General features: G+C 43.6%; 1 long non-coding RNA gene across 1 annotated transcript in view; it reads right to left on the bottom strand.

The window, feature by feature from the left end:
- Positions 1-15285: 15285 nt before the first annotated feature.
- Positions 15286-23732, bottom strand: part of LOC118227149 — a 44547-nt gene continuing 36100 nt past the window's right edge. Inside the window, exon 3 of the long non-coding RNA XR_004765183.1 lies at positions 15286-16122. This is a non-coding gene — a long non-coding RNA (uncharacterized LOC118227149). The remainder of the gene's footprint in view (positions 16123-23732) is intronic.

Here is a 23732-nt window from a genome sequence, read left to right as displayed (position 1 = left end):
TACACAGCTAATTACCTCACAAAAAAACATAAATCAACAATTTGACACAAAATATTGATTTTATTAGTTCCAAAAAATTGAAATTAATATGAAGCAAATTTTCCATAGTGTTCTCATAGATAATATAGGCCTATTTGGGAGCATTGGCTAACGGGGGTATTTGAGTAAGATACGAGGCAAGTTAACACTAGTAACAGGCTCTTCTTTATGTCAATGGCAAAAGACTGACTGGAACACAGAACCGCTGTGTTCCAGTTCCAGTATAACTTTGTACAACTTCATATGACTGGGCTGTAGTTAATGTTAGCTAACTGAACATACTGCATAGCTAGCATAATGTATGTCATACAGCAATAACTGTAATGAGGATTAGATGCACTATGCAACACAGGCGCGTATGATGGCAGTTTTATTTATTTTCATAAAGTGGTCAAATTTTTTCAGTGTAAAAAAAGAGTTCTAAGTACCCATAGCAGCGGTAATTAAGCAGAAATATTTTTGACCACAGTATACCTGAAGTGGCCAATCAGAATCGAGAATTCAGCAAAGCTGTGTAATAAATTACATTCATGCATATATTATACTGCATTGTATGTGCTTACATCTAAAATGCAGAAAAGCCACACTGACTCAAGCCAAAGCAAAATGATTCATTAAAAATCAAAGCGTCACTGATAGTTATGACATCTTCACACATTTCTGTTTCACAAAGCTTCCTTCGCCCACCAGCAGTGTCTAGAGAGTATCTAGCCCTGTGTCAAACACTATAACAGATTCTGGGACTTCACTTCTTAACGCTTATTATTTGGCTGCGTGGACCCAAACCATATGGTGAACCAGATTACTGTGAACACCACCCTCCCCCCTTACCCACACACACACACACACACACAAACAAACACACACACACACACACACACACACACACACACTCCTTGTATGGCACGCACAAGCTTCTTCACTACAGTCTTTGCTCACATCACATATCATTTCCTTCTTTTTGAGCTGCCAGGAACAACATGGGTGAACAACCAGTGCTCGCACATTGAAGCACTTTGATATCGTAAAACATGCGCCTGGCCCAGCATGCAAAGCTACACCAAGGAAGAGGCTGTCCGCGTAGGGCAGTGGTGCCCAATCATGAGCCACGGAGGGCTGAGAATGTTTAGGTTTCCATTCCAACCAATCGCTGCACCTGCTGATTTCACTAATTAACACACCTTCAACCAGAGAGGAGAGATGCTAATTCGCGAAATCAGCAGGTGAAGCAGTTGGTCGGAATGAAAGCCTGCATGCTCTTGGCTCTCCATGGCAGATGATCGGGCAGCACTGACGTGGGGTGACACGCCAATCTTCCTGGGGGATCAAAGAAGGCATAGGTGGTGCAAAATCAGACAAAAAAAGGAAATCCACACTGATCCTACATGCTGGGCTAGTATCTCATCCAGATACATTACATTACATTACAGGCATTTAGCAGACGCTCTTATCCAGAGCGACTTACACAGCTTTTACATAGCATTTCTACATTGTATCCATTTATACAGCTGGATATATACTGAAGCAATGCAGGTTAAGTACCTTGCTCAAGGGTACAACGGCAGTGTCCTACCCAGGAATCGAACCTGCGACCTTTCGGTTACAAGCCCAGTTCCTTACCCACTGTGCCACACTCCGTCCCCACGAGGGATACGAGGGAGCAGAGATCAGCTGGCAGTCCTTCGGCAACAAAACAAACAAACAAAACTCAAAATTAGTTTGTTGAGTTAAGTGATCATAAGAAACACATTTTGAATTGAAGAAAAAGTATGTTTTACATTTCTCTGTAAGGCCACGTTCACACCGCAGGTCTTGATGCCCAGTTACAATTTTTTGACCGCCTGTTTACATCTACCTTTAAGAGTGACCCATATCCAATACCTGTGCTCACACGGTTTACACTTGAAACAACCCGCATGCGCACTCAAGGGTTTGGTTATCGATACAAACATAAACAACCACGCCACCACGACCACATCGCCATCTACAATGGACACAGAACGAAAGAGAAATAATTCAAGCTTTTCAGAGCATCTTAGGTCCAGCACAGCACACATACATCATCAATTCCTGCAGACAGGCTTAAATCAACAGCATTTGTGCGTGTGTGTGTGTTTTTGAAAGAGTTGTTTCTGACAGGGCCGACTGATAAAAGGGAAAACCCTGATGCCAAAAATGGCGCACAGTAGTGGACAGGGAGCGCGGGGGGGGGGCAGGCCCCTGAGCCACGAGACACCTGATCTCGAACGACGCCCGCAGAGGGGCGGAGAGAAAGGAGGGGGGCGGAAGAATGCGCGCTCTGTTCAACAAGATGCGCCTTAAAAACACCCCGCGTGTGAACAGTGAGCCCAATTAACAGCCCCCCCCCCCTCAAAAAAAAAAAAAAGAGACACATTCATCAGCAGAGGAAAAAACTGGGCGAGGAACTTGCTGCCCAGTTCCGGTTCAGCAGGCGAACCCTGTGAGGACGGCTTGTCTTCCTGCGTTTCACAAAGGCCTTCCAGTGTGTTTCAGTAAATGCAACTTTACATGTATACCCATGTCTAAATCTGTTACCCGAACGCTTGCTTTTTAAGTAAGCGTACAGAATTTGCAAACGCACTAAATATTTTGGCTGTTTGATTAAACTAATTGCTAATGGCTGAGAAGTGACTGTGACAGCGTTGCAGTGACTGTGGAGGACCTATGGTCGCCATTAATCAGTGCAGCCCGCAAGGCGCTGTGGTCCGCTGAATATCAGGCCTGCTCCAGGAAAGGAAAACATACAAAGGAAACAATGTATGCGATGCAACTGGCAATGCAGACACACTGGCTGAATAAGTCGAAGCTGGCCAAACTCCCTAGTTCCTCGGCTGTATTTAAAAAAAACCAGCTATCGCTCAAATCACGCTCAAATCGCTGGCCTAGCTGGTGTTCCGTGCACAACTCTACCAATGTTTTTAGGCATGTTCACTTCCGCATTTTTGTCTGCTGCTGTCAGATATTTGAATATCAGTACCTTGTGTAAATTCAATATAGATATATTAATTATTTTAAAAATTTTTTGGGATTCTTAAAATTTCTATGCTGTAACGTTGGTGTTGAATGGTACACTATAGCTAGTGCTTGGTATACTGGGTATCTATTTTTTTAATTTTCCACAGTTGTGATTCAAACATATGAATATTTTCAAATGACAGTGTCAGCATTCTGAAGGATCAAGACCTGGCTGTTATTCAGGTTAATGAATAGAGGAACAAAACTACATACTGCTGCGTTCCTCTAAAAATCATATCTGGGTGAACGTAGAGAGTCACAGATGACTCACTATTTGGACTTAAAAGTGTGGATTTCTTTTTTCCACCGAACCATATTTTTTTTCTCAAGAAGAGAGGCAATTAAAGCCACATGCTTTCCCCTTTTCATTACATGAAGGGTGCAGCTTGGTGACTTTAAATTGTTTCCTGTCCGAAGCAGAAGATGCACTACTGTAATAATTGAGGAGTTTAAGGACCAGTTGAACAGGGGATTTCCATGAAAGGCGCCGCAAACACAGGCTTCCTGGTATGACACGTCCTCTGCCGATAACTCACGTCAACGTCTGGATTTACGGCAGCCGGTTCGCACCGGAAGCGAGGACACAGTTCCAGCGCCAGCGCTAATTGTTTTTCTCCTTCGGCTCTCTGATGTGCACATAAAAGGCTGCCAGTATTTGAATGTCAATGTGGTGTCCCAGCTTGTCTTCCCCGCTTTATTTCATTATTTTTTTTGCTGCCTTTTTTCGAACGCGGGGAAACATCTTGTTTCGCCCGAAAGAGCCCGCCAGAATGACGCCTCCTTGGGAAACGTCCTGCCAGGGCCCAGTCTGGGATTTGCAAGCTATCCCTGGTGCTGCCTCGAACCTGAAGTTAAAGTCTTTACCTCCACTGACTGCGAATACACACATGTTAAAAGCACAATGGCACATACAGACAGACACACAGACACCCACACACACACACACACACACACACACAGCTCAAGGCGAGGGACACAGATCACATGTATAATAGCAGGATCCTCTCTCTCCCCCTCCGTCTCCCCGCTGTGTGTAATTTGGCTGTCAGTGCCCTCGCCTCACGTTCTCGTGTCCTCCGTCCCCCCCAATCGCGTCTCCTCCGCCACGCTGCCTCTAATGCACGGCCTCTTCCATTGGGCTGGCCCGGAAAATGGCCCGTCAATCCCACAAGCACACTCCCATTACCGCACGCATCCATCAGGGCACGGGGACGCCTTCTCTGCGACTCCCGAACAGCTCGGACCACGGGGTCTCCACCCTGCTGTCACTCAAACCCGAGGAGTAGGAAAGGGGGGGGAGGGGGGGCGGGCTAAAAGCAGGAAATGCACTGGGAGCTGGGGTTCGACTTCCTGTTTTGAATGCAGCCGAATGTTCACTGGAGTTTCCTTGGTTGCACTTGATAATGTGAATATGGACGGCTGATTACTACCAAACTCATACATTTAAAATGCCTTTATCAGGATGGCATGGAACCCAACAGCCTGAAAGTTCAATTCCGTATTCTTGCAAAAATATCTAATTTTAAGTGGATTACAGAATATAATATCATCAATACCTTCACTGATTTATCCACAGATGAGATTGCTCAACCGTGTGCAAATAACTTGGTGTTTCCCTCCAAAAGTTGGCTGTGGTTATGGCTTTCTGTATGTCTGTAAGATGCCTGACTTCCTGGTGAGTGACAGCTTCCTGTGCATGTCCTCGCTGGATGGCTTTTTGTGCGTTCTGCTGACTCCGCGTGGAATCCGCATTAGGATGCAGCTGCGCATCCAGTCTCTCCAGCACCACTCTCCCACAATCCTCTTTCAGCAGCACAATCAATAATCTATAAACATATAACACATCACAGTGCAGAAAGTGAAAGGATATATGTAAACTTTTGTTTTACACACTGTGTCTGGAAGTAACTTCAAATAGAAGAAGACTTCAAACACAGAGCCCGGGTGCTTTGATCTGGCCACGAATGCAATAAAGATCTGTTACATGAAAATTTAAAAACCGGACTCAGAAGAGAAGAAGAAGAAGAAGAAGAAAGAAAGAAAAGGCGGGAATCTCTGTGAGGAACAGGAACAGAGGGGTCACTGATCCAGGGCTGGCGGTTAAGGACAGACGCACAGCGCAGCGCGACCCCGGCCGTCAGAGCCACGGCGACGGTCACAGTCAGACAACGACCGGAACACGAGGGTCAGCCCGCGCCTGGCTGCTCCTGCTGTGCACCTTGCTGTAGGCTGACTTTGAAAAATGCACCCAGCCCTCTGGGGGAGAGGGGGGAACAGCACAACCACAAAACACAATGCAACAATAAACGCCCCTGCTAACCAGCGGAGGAGGGGGGAAGAGTACAACACAAAAACAATGAAATGATAAATGCATGTACCAACAAAGCAGCACACCGGACAGTGTGAATGCAAGTGCTAGTTTCCAAGAGGCCAGCCCACTATGAAATCAAACCTTTAAAAAAAAAAAAAAAAGAAGTTATTTCTCCAGGTTTTGGCCTGCATATAGGACATTACAATAGGTAGTACAGGGCAGTACCACAGGATGAAACATGAACTGTGCACTCCGTGGACATCAAACAAAACTCTATTACACAGTAGGGCTTAAGTAAGGTTTAAGTGGGCTTTAATGTCATATATAGAACGGACAGTAAGTACTGTATAATCATGAGGACAAGCCTTGTCGCATACATGCTTAGGTAGGGCTCAGCAACAAATAGCTAATAAAATGCCAGGGCAATTGCATTTTCTGTAATGCAACAAGTTTGGAAATACTATATACTGCAGTAGTATAGTCATAAAAGAGTAGACGAGAACAAGAGTTCTCATCATTTAAAACAGTGTTTTATCAAATTGTGGGTACACAACCACTGGATCGTGAGAGGGGCTGAGGTCTGTCGCTAGATGCATGTGGAAAACAGTGCATATGATGGACTTCATAGACACTGTCAGCAGAAAAACTGAGCAATGCACTCAGTACATTCACCGCACTGGCAAAGGGCGCATGCATTTATTTCTGGACAAATATAAATAAAAATAAAAAATGTATATGTGAATATATGTCAGGCTACATTTTAATAAGGGGGGGGGGTGTCAGAGAAAGCGCATTGGCTCAAGGAGAGGGTCATGGCCTGGTAGCTGTGGGAAGCGCTGGGCTGAAACCCATAAGGCTGCTGAGCGTGAAACCGCTAATATGTCGTCTGCAGCGCTCACGTGTGATTAGGGCAATCTGCAGTCCGATAAATGACCGCGTCATGCCTCACGTCCTTTCAGTACTAATCCAGTAGTGCATGCGCTTAGCACGAGTTAGATACGTCTGTTTCTGTAGCCCTTCTTCTCCCTCCCTATCTCCATATGTATACTTCTCACAGACGCTCCGTCTTACGTACCCTGTTTAGCTACACTGTTACAGGAGCTCGGCATTTATATAACAAAAACGTTTTTTTTCCTCAATTTAACACTTAATAGTATTCACCGAAACACTGGGGATGAGTACAGTAAACAAAACACACACACACACACACGCTCACACACACATTCGCACCCTTCAGCGTTCTGAAGGATCAAACAAATTCAGAGACTAAACAGAAAAGTTTCTAAAAAATCTTTTCCCATAAATTACAGTCATCAGAATCCTAATGAATATAATTAGCAATTAATGCTTGTATGGTGAGCGAGTGAACATAACGGCGCTTTCTGATGCGTGATGCTCGCCAAGCCCCACACACGTGACCGTACAATTACAGCTGTTAACATATTAGAGAATAATTCAGTTTGGAAGCCTGCCCTTTCTTAGGGGTGGGGATCCGTTCCATTAGAAGGTGATTAAATAATGATGAGCTGGTGAATTTTTACTGTGGCATTACAGGCGGACAAGGCCCATGACCCACTTTAAGCCTTCACATCTGATATGGATAAACCCCTTTGATACTTATTTAAATGCCAGAAGCTATCTGACAGTCACTTTTGGGTATTGAAATATTCGGGGGACGGGGAGGGAGGGGGTTGGTTGTTTTCTTTTTTTTCCACCCCACAGAGATACAGGTTGAAAAACTGTGGGTAAAATGCAGACGTGTGGTTTAAGGTGAAGGCAAGCGAGCGTTCTGTCGGACATGTCATTCTGAAAAAACACACAAGGCCCCCCTAATAAAATATTCATCTGGGAGGAGCAGGAGCTGTGATAGAGACATGTACGGGGAGAAAGAAAGAGAAAGAGAGGACGATATACAAAGGAATGCTCATGCATGATGAATCCAACATGCGTTTGGGAGACATGGATACACTCGCTGCACAATTAACCTTCTTGTCGACACAGCGGACTGCGAAGCGTCCGACCAAGTTACGCTACTTACACCGTGACGACCTCACGCCACTGCATCGCCAAACGCGCGCCATAAAGGATGTCGCTGTGTGTGGTTTGTTGGGCAACGCGTGGCTCAGAACACGCCCTCCTCAGATAGGCCTCACACACTCAGATCAGAGAGTCGGGCTCTGAGAGTTAGCCGTTAACACAATGCCCTCAGGCGCAAACCTCAGACAGAGCTGTTAAGCTGCCTCGGCCTTACCGCACATCGACACATTGAAGGGGTTCTACCGAAGGGGTTGGGTAAGAGCGCGCTCTGCTCCCGAGTCGATCGCGTTCCCGACGAAATGACCTTTTCACAAATCAGGCTGCACTGGGCCCACCAGACCCACCGGACGGGCTGGAGCGCACGGGTGCCCGAGTATCATGAGCTAATCATCGGTCAAGGTCGCCCTGGAAACTGCAGAGCCTCCTCTCTGATTCACGCTACGCCATCTTTCTAATCTCTCCCCACTGCCTCTGCTAATTCCTCAAGTCCATTCTGAAAGACGAGATCAACAGAGAAAAAATCTGCAAAGCAAAACACAGCATGATACACAGATACAAGGTGATTTGTCTCAGGGTTTGTTTGTGTTGCAATCGCTTTTCAACAGGATGCCTTTTACTGTATACCGCATGTGATGCAGTTGTGATATTTCACACACTGCAGCAGATTTCAGGTTATCCCACCAGGGAATCAAACCTGCAACCTCTAAGCAGTACAGCTGGTGCACTGCATTGCGCTCTTCTGTTCCCATTTACTGCCTTTAAAATTTTGTAACAACCGGCTCAAATCCAAAAAAAAAAAATTCTGGGAGACACTGATTGAAGATGAAAAACAAAAATACACATAATTAGTGAGGAGTGTAACTCAGGTGCGGATGAGTATAAGTATGTGGTAGGGTGATGTAAAGCAGAAAACCAAAAAACACAGCCAAAGAAAACATCCATACGGTGAGAGAGAGAGAGAGAGAGAGAGAGAGCTGCGGGGAATCTCCCCAATCTGACTTGACCACACCTCCACCGTCAGCACTGGCAAAACAGACAGAAGACACCAGGTAAAAGGTACAAATGTGAGAGAGCTGTGGCAGCTTAATGTTTAAAGATAAAGTTTAAACCCAGCAGAGCTGCCATAGCTCTTCTTCAAAAATGTAATACTGTCACCCATGATGTCACAGGCTGGGGGGAATGCAGGCATCTTGAGGGTCAGCAGGGGGTCATTCAGCAAAAGCTTTTTGTGCCCGGAATTTTCAGCAAGCCAGTATCTTACTGTCATATTATTCTTATCATCACCATTCCTTTTATCCTCCAAGTAATGCTGGTATCAGTCCAATGTACTCAGGATACAGAAGTAACCAGCGACTAAAGACCATGGGAAAGACCCCCCCCCCCCCCCCCCTCATGGGGTCTGGAGCCCGGACAGCGCTTCGCTTCCATTTACCCGGTTCCATCGCGTCCGTTCGCAGCCGGAGAGCGGGGAGCGCGGCCTGACGTAGAGCAGAGCCCAGTGAAAGCATTCCGAGGAGCCGGTTCTCAGGAAGAGGGGAGCTTTTCCCTCCAATTTTTTTCTTGATGAGGTCACGCTCGCACTCGTGGTCGTTATCTTCTCGCCAGCGCGAGGCAGGTCTGACAGGCAGTCGCTCCTGCGGCCAGGCTGGGGGGGGGGGGGGAGACGAAGCAGGGCAGGCCGCAGGGGCACGTCTCCCGGCCTCGTCCCAGAGACTGCATTTCGTCTGCCGTGGCTTCGGAAGAGAAGAGAGAGCTTTCGGGTTTAGTTTGGCCAATGAGATTGCGCAAGTCTTCCTGCTGTAAATCATGAGGCTTTGGGTTGCAAACTGAACTCACACACACACACACACACACAAAAAAAACCACAAAAGAAAATTGCTCATAAATATCTATGAACTGTACTTCCATTTTAAAATATTAGGGCTTGAATTCAAAAGCGGGTAAAGGGCAGGACTTTCCCATGTTTAAATATAGTCCATGGCTCGATGCTTGTCTTGTGTTTACAGAGTAGCCTTTCCGAGGTGACTTTTTAAAAGAGATCTCACCGCAGCTGCATTTCTTCAGTATTTTCCATCGGAGAGGTGCTTGGCGCTTTGTTTCTTCGGTATGTGCCGTATGAGTTAAATACTGAATCTCCCCAGCAGACATCTCCCATTGGCTGTGTTATAATTTGCCAGCATTATTACAGTAAATACTCCCCTGTGTGCTGACACAGATTGTGCTTATTAAAGGTGCCATGGCATGGTGCAGAAGAGAACAGGATTCCCCTGGTGCCCTGGCTAAGTTTCCAACCTGGCCACTTAATAATCACCAAGTTTAATAGAAATAATTATTTTCATTTCCATCTGATGAACACTATACAGTGAGTGTTCTGGCACAAAATGGCGGCCATGCATCACCCAGGTACAGTAGATGCTATGTATCGGCGGTGGTTGAGTTGAGCTTCCACCCTACACTGTAAAGCACTTTAAAGATTATGAAAGGTGCTGCATAAATGCAATTCATTATTGATTTTTTGAGTAATTCATAATTAATAATGCTGACAGTTCTATTTTTAATATTCTGGTCCATATTATATATAACATTTACAGACCTATTTTGCTGTTCTCTGCAAGTTGTTTTATGGTACATTGAGTATTCAGAATGTTGTTATTTTTAAAAGCATTATAGCACACATTTCTACATTGACGTTTTGAATGATAACCGATTTCTTCGGTCTGTTAGTCATCATTACTGCTACAAAAATAATTTCTGACACCAAATTAACCATCAAAACAATACCTATTTTCAGCTTTATTTGTCTCTTATTAGAAGACTCAAGATTTTAGGATATAGGGTTTGGCTATCAGGCTGCTTTATAGAGAATAAAGCAAACTGTTGGAGCATTCGCTTTGAATTAAGTTGGCCTTTTTATTATGGTTTTACAGATGAAACTGTGTAGGCAGCTCCAGGTAGGTGGTGAGGAGAATTAAAGCATCTGTCTCCTATGTGCTGTCATCCACCTACAGAACTGTCTGAAGCGCCTCGACCTGTACAGTAGCTCGTGCTGGGAGAGAAGAGAGGAATTAAAGGCAGAGGTGGGCATTCTTAAGTGTTTCAGAGTCGTGTGACCCCTCTTTATTTGGGGGTCACTTGTTTACATCATGACTGCACTGAGGGAAAGCGGACCTGAGATTGAGTCTCCCTGAATAACTCTTCCGAACCCAGGTCATACACAGTGTGGAAAAACAGGCCATGGATCCACAGCACTGGAGGTGAGAGAGAGAGAGAGAGAGAGAGAGAGAGGGGGGGAAGAGACAGAGTGAGAGAGTGAGTGAGTGAGTGAGTGAGAGAGAGAGAGAGAGATTGTGAGAGAGAGAGAGAGAGAGAGAGAGAGAGAGAATTGGTTAGGAGAAGGGGTCAGGGAGATCAGGGGGCCATGATGTCTTATCTCTCAAATTAAATAAATAAACAAATGCCTAGTCACGCTTCTCATATAGGCATATTAAGGACATACATAATCATAGATTTTAGACCAGCAATTTTTTTTAATCAAATAATGACATTTGCTTGGGTAAGAATCCCACAGTAAAAAACGTTTTTAGATGTCCAGAATGAAGTTTACATCCTCCACTCCTTATAATACTGTATTGTTTTTAACGTGATCTGCGATGTACACTGCATTATGTCCATAAGGGCTGGAAAGCAATCAGCTGCCTATATTAGACTGGAGTGAGTAGCAGTAATTACAGTGTGCCGCCAGCACCCAGGGTCAGAGGTCAAAGGTTACTTCCAGACTCTACAAAGGGACAGGCTTTAAAATCTTTCCCTGAATGCCTCGCCTTATCAGCGAAATGTTCACTTTTATTTACTTAAAGAGCTGCAATGACATACTAATGCTGGAACAGGAACTCCTGACAAGCCAGAATAAAGCGTGTATCTGTTTTAGCTCATTAGTTAACAGACACATAAAACAATTTCATGTTTTCTTTGTGTTCGGGGAAGCTAGGGCAATTAGCTACAGCAAAGGCCATCCATTAAACTACAACAAGGCCCTGGGAGAGCTTCAAGCCTCCCGGGCAAAGGCTCAGTTTTGTGTAATAAAGTGGCGCGGACAGAGAATGCATTACTAAACATACAGAAAATCACTTACATCTGAGACACACTTACATCCGCAATCATTTTAATGAATTATTTTCGCCGTTAATGGAACGCGAATGTGCCAGGCCCCTTGCCTTCACTTTCAACATGAGACCTCTCTCCACATTCCCTGTTTCCCTGCCAGTATTCAGGTCCAGTGCTGCAGCGTTAGTTCAGCAGTGTTAAACAGTGCAGTGAATAAATCTGCTAATGCATAAGTCATGTACAATTAGAGCATGTAACAGATCCCGCTATACAGGTCCCAATAGCACAAACTAAAATTCAATGCAAAACAATTGATTTTTCATTGACCTTTTCAAAGCCTCACATTCAAATCCTCCTTCAGGAAATGCACAGCTTAAGAGGAAAAATGAAGGCACTGAAGGAATTACCTAAGCCAAAAATTTTCAACTGTGACAGTGTTTTCTTAGGGTCAGTTGTTTAATCATTGATATATTATAACTTAAATATATGCGTATTATGTACACCCCCCCTCACCTGGCCAGAACAATTGGGAACACACACACACATGCACACACACACACACACACACACTCCGCACTCACACAAAAAGCCTCCTCACCCGTTGAATCACTTCATTCCAGAATAAATACTTAATGCAACCATGCTTTTGATGAAATAATTCATTGAACAAACTCCACCATTTACCATAAACCAAGTAGACAAGATAGATGCTATGTTAGAAAAAAGCAGATTCAAGGTTGATCAATAGAGGCCTTGGGGTTTATTTACTATACCTTGATCAAGGCCATGAGATTAGTATAGGTATAGTGTAAATACCACTTTTCTTTGCATTTAGATTTCATTCCTGCAGCACATTTTCATGTATCTGTTCTCATTAACATGATTATGGAAACAGCCTTCGGGCAGTGTGAGGGCAGACCGACCCTTTACGAGATTCATTGGACACCGGGGCCCACGAAGACTCACGAAGGCTACACAATGGTGACGGCAGTTTATTTCAGCCGTCCGCTGTTCCTTCGGTCCGGGGAGCGCGAGGCAGTAAAAAAATCTATAATGCTAAACAGAATGCATAATATGAAACAATAAGGGAAAACCATCACTTTTGATCCACCGTGTACATGAAGCCCAATTATAACAAAACGTATCGATGTCCAAGATGCCATTCTTCAAATGTTAAATCGGCAGACTAATTCGCAGCGCTTTAAGGACTTAAAGCAAAAAATGTGGAAGTAGCTAAATAAACCACGATTATAAAAGAAAAGTGACAAATAACTGGAAATATTTACAATGGAACACAAATTCGTAGGATATTTTTTTCAAACGTTCTCCCTTCTTGAATAAAGTAAACGGCAGTCAGAAAGAAGATTGCCAGCTGTGTTTAAAAGCGCCGTTTCTGCACTGAACTTTTCTTTATTAATGCTCCCTGTGCTTCACATTTCAGCTTTCAAATTTCTTGGTTGAATTAACCGCATTGCTGTTTACTGAACATAAGGAAAGAAGCTATATATGCACAAATTAAGCGACGCAGAAGTAATATCCCTGGAATTAGAAAATTAACTCAATTAAGAAAAGCGCAGATGCAAGATTTTCCATTTTGCTCTCGCAGATGCCTCATGAAATCGCTCACTGCGGAGTATTTTTTTTTTCCTTTTTTTGGTTGTCATTTTGTACACGATAATGATGGCCTTTTGAACCAGAGGAGCTTGGTGCAAACGGTTGTCTATTCGTCTTTTGGTGACTGGGGTAGGGTACACGCGAAGAAAAATAATATTCTCCCACGGTGCATATCGGTGCCAGGCTGTCCGTCTGTCCATCACGCGTGCACAAAACACAAGTGCATCAGATACATGCTTTAGATTTTAAAAATAGCAAAAACAAACTGCAGTTTATCAGTAGCCTACTGGTTTCTCGTAGCGTAGATTATCCGTTGTGTCTACAACTGGAAATGTGTCAATAATCAACCGATGAGCAAAAATGCGGTTGTTTTCTTTTTGTTAATTCTAAATAGGCTATAGTTAAATACGATAGTATTAACTGAATGTAGTTTCTGCTTGAAATTATTAAATGTAAAGAAATTAAATGTAGAATTAACACACAATCCGTTTTTCCCTCCATAGCTGTAACTAAATGTGAAACGGACAAATGATGCAACAGCTCAGAGCACGTGCGCATCATATTTTGCCTTTTGTTATGCTACTTAATACCAGATTGCATAAACGTAGATGTCTTTTTCAAGAGATGTCTATATTATGGGAGGTAAAAAGTTTATTTGCCCAAAGCCTGGTATTGGATTTTTAGTCAATAATACCCATGAAGGGAACATTAAATTATCTATTCCAATTTACAGGATGCTTGTTTGATTTCTTTGCCAGAGTAGCTGCATTGCGCTGGTGATTTCGGTAGATGGCGCAAGATTGTGATGCTTCTCAACACGGAAACATTCAAATTGTTGGAAATAAAATGTACTCTTTTGTGACAACCTTGCTTTACTAGAACTGGTTACAATAAAACCATACCTTCAACTACTCTGATTTAACACAGGATAACTATTTTTTTAAACTCACCGAAATGGAAAATCAAGAGAAACTTAAAAAATGAAACTGATTTTAATTGAAATGCTGAAAATAAAACCTGAAAATAAATACAACCTCAAATACAAACAAAAGTGTGATGTTTGTGCTTTGTTAGTAAAAAAAAAAAAAAACATGAACTTGTATTTTGCCGTATTTTTAGCAAGAACTTCACTACTCCACTTAAAAAGCTTTCAATGACTTTCAATGAATTTCCCTAATGAAATTACCAAAAAAAAAACAAAAAAAAAAAGCAGAATATGTAATAATATCTGCAACTGATAAATAAAAATTAATGGAAAGTGGTACAATGAATCTGGAAAAGGGGAAAGATATTAAAATATTATCTTTCCATCTCAGGCCAAGTGCAAGTATTGCCAGGCTCAACAATTTACATTCCAGGTGTTTTTTTTATTTGGGGAGCAACTGTTAAATGTAGCTTAGACATATAGTATTACAGCATGTTTTTGAATCTGATGACAATTTGCACAGCATATGATTAAATACATGATCAGAATTAAACTTTTACATCGATTAACTATTGTTTATCAATTTAAGTCAAATTATTTTATTTAGTGAAAGCACCAAAATGTACATCTACTTCACTCCTGTTAATAGCGATGTCCACACACACACACACACATACATGCATACACACACACAGACACACATACACCCATACACACACACACACACACAGACACACACTTTTTAAAATTAATTAATTCACACAGATATTAAGATTTAACTGCACTGCTGTGCTGGATGACTGTGTGAGAGAGTGGAAGCTCGGGGAGAACACAGGCAGGTGCTCATTCCTCTCAACACCAGGCCCGACACATTAGAGAGGCACAGCCTCTGTCACAGAGCTGGCAAAGGGGGACTGTGGATACTGAGCATAGGGAGGGGGTGGGGCGTGGGGGGGGGGGGGGGGGGGGGCTTCCTCTGACCACACGTGAGCCATGCCTGTCACAGGATGAGTTAGGAACACGTCTGGGAGCCACACCATCCAGCGGGACACGTAAACAGCAGCCTTCGTCCCACTGCTTAAAAATACCCGTTCATTACATTACAGGCATTTAGCAGAAACTCTCATCCAGAATGAGTTTTTTTTTTTTTTTTTACATAGCACTCATTTATACAGCTGGATAGATGCTGAAGCAATGCAGGTTAAGTACATTGCTCAAGGGGACAACAGCAGTGTCTCAACCGGGAATCAAACCTGCAAACGTTATGAGTCCAGTTCCTTAACAATTATGCTACACTGTCACCCATTCACTTGTAATATCACCTCACCCACCAAGCTGTTCCTTTATTATGGTCGCTGATGTATCACAAATTTGTAATGACAAATTACACTGAAAACCTAAAAAAATTAGAACTTAAAATATAGTGGATTTTGATAGTAAATAAATACTACAATATTCATTTGAAGCAGCATTTTCCACTAATTTCCATTTATAGGTGTCATGCACATTGCACATGAAATTGCTCTTTAATGTAAAGAACATAAGATTTTTTGTACTCATCCAAAAATGAGGCTAAAACATAGTTAAGGCAAATCTAAGTCTTGTATGCTAATTTTTTTTTGTTACGACTAAACAAAAACAAATGTCAATATTTTAAAAATACAAAACAAAAAAAAAGAAAGAAAAAAAACACGGTTTCAAAGCAGCACAATACCAGTATTTAAACACAAAAAGACTGATTTACAGGCATCATATTGGCGTGCTGATTTTGCAGTGGAACTGCACCGATTCTGTTTTCCTATTTTTTTATGGTTCAACACATTCAGTGTCCAAAAAAATGTCTCTTACTGTTGTAAGGGGAATCCCTATCAAATAATGTCTTTAAAAAGGCGGGACAGATTCAGTTAGACACGCTTCGGGTTTGAGGAAATGACCGGGCGCGGTCGAGGCTGCGGTCGCCTTGTTCCACACGCTGAGCGCGCCCGGTCCCTGACGTCAGGCTGCGGTGCCGCCGACGGGGGGGTGGCGGTAGCCGGGGGCGGCGAAACTTTGCAGGCTCCGCATGTGAAAGAGATGGAGTGGGGGGAAAAAAATGAAAAACTGATTATTCCAGTCAGCATGCACCATCACAGCAACAATCACAGCCTGGCAACTTCAGAGCTTCTCAAAGGCCTTTGTGTTCTTTGGCCCCGAGAAACGGTCAGTGACATGCTGGTGGGAGCCTACGGCTAAAAAAGTTACAAAGAAAAAAATGTTTTAAAAAAAGAACTTTCTGTCAATTGTGCTGCCGTTGTCCCCCGAGCGTGGGCTGTATGTGGGTGTAGGCAGCAGCGAGTGTGTGTGTGTGTGTGTGTGTGTACGTACATGCATGCGTGTGTGTGTGTGTGCATGCATGTGTATGTGCGTGTGTGTGTGTATGTGTGTGTGTGTGTACGTACATGCATGCGTGTGTGTGTGTGTGCATGCATGTGTATGTGCGTGTGTGTGTGTGTGTGTGTGTCCGTGCACATGCGTGTGTATGTGCATGTGTATGTGTGTGTGTGTGTGTGTGTTGGGGATGTGAGAGCAGAGTGTGTGTGTGTGTGTGTGTGTGTTGGGGATGTGCGTGTGTGTGTGTGTGTGTGTGTGTTGGGGATGTGAGAGCAGAGTGTGTGTGCTCTGAGCTGACACTGTGAGATAGCACTGAGGACCTGGGGCAGAGAACAGGCCGCATTCAGCTGCAGACCCAGTGACCCAATGTGGTGCCATTCAGCACAGGATGGACAATGTGAGCTATATTTGGTTTAGTGACAAAGAAACACAGTGAGAGGCTATAGTAGGGGGGGGGGATTTGAAGGAAGACTGGCATGCTGCTTGTATGTGTGTGTGTGTGTGAGTGTGTGTGAGAGTGTGTCTGTGTGCAACAGTGCATACATACATCCATTGCTGGGGTGGGTGCCAGTTTCATTATAAGCCATTTTATGAAATGATGCGCTAATGGAAAGTCACTGGTCCCACCCGTTGACTGGAATCTTTCCTGATGCTTCTGTGTGCGATCACCCAGCCCATTCCTCTCTGGAAACCAGACTGCAAAGCACTAAATAAATATGGAAATCCCTGAAATCTATTAATAATAAGCAAATGAGCTCTTAAATCTTTCACCTGTATGGGAGAGCGTCGGTTTAAAACTGGGAGCTTCTTCGCCGGCTTTGTAGCATTAAGGGAACTTTTACAATCGCCAAATCCGTTACGCGGGAACCGTCCGCGGCAAAGGAGAGTGTTTGATCTAGCATGCCGCCAGTAAGCCTGCTTCAGACCAGCCCTGTGGGCATGTGCATCAGGAGCTACCCTTTCGGGGTGATCCCCCTGGCCAACCGCCCCTGCACGCTTACCATTTAAACCCAGGCCAATTATTCGCAGGCTAAATATTAGGCCGCCCCAGAAACACTGCTAACTTTACACTCAACACACTTATCCCCGGCATTCAAACTGTCACTGTACAATTGTTAGCGTTTGCCCAAGCAGGGTGTGTCCTCTACCTAACTGATGCAAGCACATGCTTGTTGTAATATTCCCAGTGTTTCCAGCCATAAGCCAATGGGAACACAGAAGGAAAGTTCATCTAGAACAGTGCTGTACATGCATCAGTTCAGCAGAATATGAAATCACGTTTCATATTTTCAAATACCTATATGATGAAATAAGTATGTTGGTTTTTAAAAAAAAGTGTGCAACCTTTTCCGATGCTTTTTTGATTATTTGATTATTATTTCCAATTCACAAGCGTATCCTCAAATGATATTGGACTGTGTGCGGTACATTTTCATATGAACTCAGGCAATTACTACTTTTCTTTTAATTAAGCAGTTGCCATTAATTCATAATTGTGAGCATCTTATGATTTATTTATCCAACATTACCATAATATGGGTGCTTACAGTAGAAAGAACATTATTGCTATTAAGAATCAAAGTGGCATTGGCTTTCTGGCATTATAAATGAACACAAATCCTCAAAACCATATAACCATAAGATTAAAGCCACCATTAAAATATATATTAAAAGATGAGATGCGGATGGATTGGAATAATTAAGTAGAAGACAGAATTTATCTTGCTAACATTAATTAAATTATATAAATTTACCAGCTTCTAAAGACCACTGTAAACTACTGAAACATGATTTTATATTGGGGGGAAAAGTCGGCATTTATTTTACCGCAAATTGTTTTATTATTTTCAGCGGTGGAAAAATGACTGGGAAACATTTTTTTGAAAAAGAGCCATTTCATCCCGAATCCCCCCAGAAAAAATTAATTTTATGCCGCCGGAGCAGGTTGTGATAAAATGTGAAATACGTTTTCCCCCCTTGCCCAACCGATTCCTGCTTTTAACATTCCGCCATTAACAAAATCATTCCCCGCTCAGCCTCCACTGTGCAGAAAAGAACAGCCTGTCAATGCCAGAGCCTCTCTTTCCCATTATCCTTTGTTGCTTCCTGAAGGCGCCGCTCTTTACACTGTTCTTCCGCATCTCTCCTCGCACAACATTTCAACACTTTCAGTTGGCAATTTAAATTTATAAACCGGGTTCCTTCCAGTGAGACACGGCATTTCATAATGGCTGCACCTGCTTTAGCATAACTAGCAATATGGTAATGCCCTTAAATTGTAATATTATAACGTCCAACAAAATTATCTTGATATTGTCCGCTATCGTAAATATGACAGCAAATATGTTTAATGGGTATCCCCTAAAAAGATAAGATAGATTGGCTGGATAATCACTGCCCTTAAGAATGGCATGAAATTCTACAAAATTCCTACAACAATTTGTGATTAATAATAAAAAATAAAAGGCAATAATAACAATCATTATCATTCATAACATGAATATATTATCAATAATTTGCGCATTCATGAAGCGCGTGTTTGAGCGGGATATCCGCTCAAATATTCTGATATCGTGATATTTGAACAGGCATCACGCGAGGCAATTTCTTTATTAGCGGTGAATGGATAACCAGAGAGAACAGTGCTGTACGCAGACACAGAGAAAAGGGGGTGGGCAGTCGTGAGTGCAGAGGCTGGAAATATGCTGTTAGGGGAACACGCTGCATTTTCAATGAGAGCCCCTGGAGCCCCCAGAGAGTGCAGAAGGCCAAAATAATTAATTGGTGTAGAACACAATTATGAGCAAAAACCTATGCAGTAAATATTTCAGGATTATCGGGTTATTAATTTAACGCCCTGCCCTACTTTATTGGTCAAAAATCAAAGACCCGGGTTTACAAGAAGCAGAATCTTTCTGTCACTTTTTTTTTTTTTTTTAATCACGAGGGGTCAGGGGTTAAGAGTTTATCGTTTTTTGTGTTCAGTAGCAGGGGCTGACAGTGCCTTTAATCTAAAGGACTGCAGCGGATGAAGTGCGAGATGCACAATCAAAGATCTGCCAAAATTCAACGCGCGCACACACGGACACAATGTTCTCTTTCTGTACACACGCCGTTTTTATCATTTAAAACTCTAAATAGAAACCCCTTAAAATTAAATTAGAAACGGGTTGATATTTTAGTTAAATTAAAGAGCTGTTGTTACATTAATTTCAGCATACTGCATACTGTCTAAGTGGATGTGTTCTTTTTCATACAGTGAGATAAAGACAAGGTGCATGTATATATGTTTTTATGTGTGCTTGTGCGTGTATTTGCGTGTCTGTGTGTATTTGCGTGTGTGTGCATGTGTCTGCGTGTGTGTGTGTGTGTACGTGTGCACGCGTCTGGTTGAGCACTTAATACAGGGAGAATACGCAGCTCCTGCAGTTGTAAATGAGACTACGGATGAAGACAGGGGTCAGGCAACCCTCCAGCTCATCTAAGCCCCATGCCTTCCCACACTCGGGACACCCTGACAGAGGAAATGGGCCACTGCCACTGATGAAAATGAAACGTAAAGACCAATCACAGCGCCCCTTTGTGTCTTTACAGATCTGAGATGACGGCACCCTGCTTAACATAAACCTGCAGTATGCAGAGAATGTGAATGCAGAGAACGAAAGCGAACTGCAAACATGACCACTGCACCTCTGGCTGACTTGACTGGGGTTATTATAACATACGGAGTTCGTTATATTTTTGCATTCCATTATTCATTTTTGTTGCAGATGCCCTTATCTAGAGTGATGTGTCCATTTACACAGTTACATATTTACTGAGGCAGATCAGGTTCTTGCTTAAGGGTACAGTACAGCACCAATGGGCCTGCCTGTATGGCTGTGGCCTCTGAGTTACTGTACAAACAGAAACCCCTTATCCACCACATGGTCCTGCTGCCCATTAAAGTAAACCACAGTAAGAAAAAAAAAGACCTGTAGACATTACTGCAATATTTACATGTGTAACTAGAATGTGTCAGGACAGATATATTCACGAGTCCAGAGTTACAGTTGCAGTTAGCCTTAAATAGTGCGTTGTTCACTTTACGGGGATTCGCGATTCATTCTCCCTCTTCTCTCTTCCCATTATCCTGAACAGAAATACACCTCATCTGTTCTTAACGACAAACCTGTTAACAGCAGGACTGCGAAGATACTTAATAAAATAAAAAGAAAATAAAAAGAAAAAACAGCAGAAAACAAAGGATGAGAGAGGCAGCGAGCCGCAGGGAAGAGTGGAGGAGAGACGTCTGTTGCTCCTCTAAACAGGAAACCCCCAGTCTCCTCCATTTTATTGTGCGGGTCCCACCGGACGGCACTAAATTACAAAGACAACTGCGCTCGGAATACTTCCCCAACCGCTCGCTCCCTCGAATAGATGGGTATAGCAGTGTTTAAAAATGTCCTTTTATTTATTTATTTATTTATTCATTTTCAAGACATAAAAAAATGATTCGACTAGAAACGGGGACCGGAGACAATGCTCGCGCGGCCCGTCCCAGGTGCTCTTTAACGAGGATGTCCTCTGCTTGATTCATGCGGCCGTTTCCAGCGAGGAAGCGCCAGGGCCCCCGCGAACCGAAACCGTTTAACTGTTGAGGACGCGCGGCGTAAAAAAACCGGTGCATTACGCACGCCGCCCAAACGGCGGCTTTTCCCGCCGCCGCCGCCGCGCCCGCCATTAATCCAAACGACTGCGCGTCGCCGCAAAATGGACTCGGAATGGATCTGCTGCCACGTGCTTTCTCTCTTCCGCCATTCTGCGCGGAACAAATCTTCTTAATTTACAACAAAACAGTCTGCTGCACAATCCTAATGCTCACCTGCGTGTCTGTTGCCGTTTGCGAGCTCCGCGGACGCCCTCGCCTGGCCCGCCCGGCGGTACATCGCTAACGTTCGCGCAGTCGCATGCTCACTGAGGCAGCGCAGGTTAAGCTCATGTTTATCCCGGCTTTTACAGTAATGGTAACACGCCAACAACTAATTACGCACGGGACCTTTTGTTGTTGACGGGCAGAACGTCACTGCGGGGAGAGAGAACAGTCTCAATGGCGATGTTGATTGTAGTTAACCAAGTTCAAAGTGTATCTGAGAGGGAGAATAAAACATTGTCAGTTCTGTCTAATTAGGACTCACAGATGTATAATTAGGGTGACGGAACTTTCTGGTGAATTGCTTGGGGAAACTCTCGGCTCGATGTCTAAACAATTAACTCGTCTATTTGTTGCGGCACGTATCGGGGGGGGAAAACGGCAACATGTATGTTGATGGAGTAACATGTCTTGTTTCTGCTCTGATGGAGAAGGCCCCCCTAAGTGTTTCACACACAGACATTTATTTCATTACCGTTAATTACTCTGGTCTGAATCCACCATGCGGTTTCCCAGCCTTTCAATTTATTTCTGTGTTGACTGTATTAGTCGGTGCGTTAGCGAGGCTGGGCTTTTTCCCCTCAAATCTGGGTCCTGGCACTGCCACCCACGGCGACACCGTGGTGCACTGGCTAAATTAGTGTTATGATTTTAACGGGTACATGCCCATTCCACCTAATTAATCCCGCACATCACAGAGAAACGTGGCCAGAACAGGCCCAAAAATATCACCCGGGGCACATCAAAGACGCGTCTGCTGCGATCCTTCTGTGAAAATAAGGCCGTTATTTATATTTTGTTCCATTTTATTCATTTTTAATATAACGACGATCAATTATAGGACTTTGGCAATATGGAATTTTTTTTATAGTTGTATGATAAACGACAGTTTATCACGAATTTCTGTTTGTGAGCACGGGGAGTGGGTGATTTCGCTGAGATGGAAATTACTGTGGACAAACTAATAAGCAGCACCGCAGCGCACCTCATCAGAACAGACGGTGGAATCGGGGTGGTTTTCATTCGGTGGGTTCAAATCTGATCAGTGTGGCCTGATCAGATTATATTTACATTTGACATTTATTCTGGCACTTGGCAGTGTGATTTCATTTAGGGTCTGTGGCATGATTGGGGAGCGGGGCTGGCAGTATAACCAGTGTGAGGTGCTGGACCAAGTGTCCATTACCGGCCCCTTCATAGGAATAGCACAGCACGCTGATCACAGGCTGGTCAAGATGTAGGAGCAGTCCTGGTATCGACAGGACAGGCTTTAGTTTTAAGAGCTGTCCTGTGGAGAGGAAAGATGGTGCCAACTTCAACTGCTTTCACCCAGAGCGTTTGCTGCCACCACATGAACAGTTCTCACAGGCCAGCCACATGTTCATGCACCAATCCCCTACGTTACAGACCTGTGTAACGCAGAGCAAACCCCTGCCATTTTCTGCCGTGCCGACTTATTAAACCACACATCTGACAGCGAAGAGCTCGCCAGATGTACCTAAAATGGCAGCCTCAATAGATGGACATACCGGGTGCGACGCCGGTATGAAATTAATACTAAAAAAAAGACTCCCCTAGGCATCCACTTCGACATCAGACGTGTAAGAAAGAGCACACAAATGCGCAATGATGATGTTTCATACCTGCCCTTCTGCCTGACTGTTTACCAGCTGGATGGCCAATATCTAAGCGCTAACGTTTCAGATTTATATACATAAATTATATTACAGTGTCATTTACCCATTTTTTCATATCCACTGTCGTTTTCGTGGCAAGAGGTGAAGAATCCAAATGATGAGGGGAAAAAGTAAAGGTTACCACTGATTAAAAGAGAGAGAAAGAGAGAGAACCTACAAAAGGGCACACATAACATTTCAGCAGAAAATACACTCGTTTGGGAATACACTCAGCGTCTGCATAAAGTTCTCCTCTTTATGTGGGTTTCGCAAGCCGACTGGCGCGAAGTCAGACTAGGCTGCGCTCATTTAATATTCATTGTCCCCAAAATAAGAACGGTAAAATAAACCTTAAAAACCAATGATGCTGTTTTTTTTTTTTTTTTTTCAAATCTTGATAAATGAAGCAATCCATCTGTGTGTTAAACGAAGTCTGAGAATCAACGGTTCCGTCTGTGCGGAGCAAAGGGAGGGAGATGGAAAAAATAAGCCTGCCCTGTCTTTGTTTCGCCGAAATAAACGCTGCCCTCTCCAGAAGGCTTCACGGCCTGCCCAAATACCACATATTTACTGTTTAGTGCGAGCTGTTGCAACATGTGGTTTTAGCATGCGCTCTCCTCCTCTAGTTAAATCATCTGCGGTCCCCCTCGGCTTTCCTCTAACAAACGCAGGGCCGGCCCCTGCCACAGTGGCTTAAATCTTTTAAGC

This window comes from Anguilla anguilla, chromosome 5 (assembly GCF_013347855.1).
Source record: "Anguilla anguilla isolate fAngAng1 chromosome 5, fAngAng1.pri, whole genome shotgun sequence".
In the NCBI taxonomy this organism is placed as follows: domain Eukaryota; kingdom Metazoa; phylum Chordata; class Actinopteri; order Anguilliformes; family Anguillidae; genus Anguilla; species Anguilla anguilla.
The sequence above is the reverse complement of the archived record's forward strand: the minus strand, read 5'-3'. Positions and strand labels throughout refer to the sequence as shown.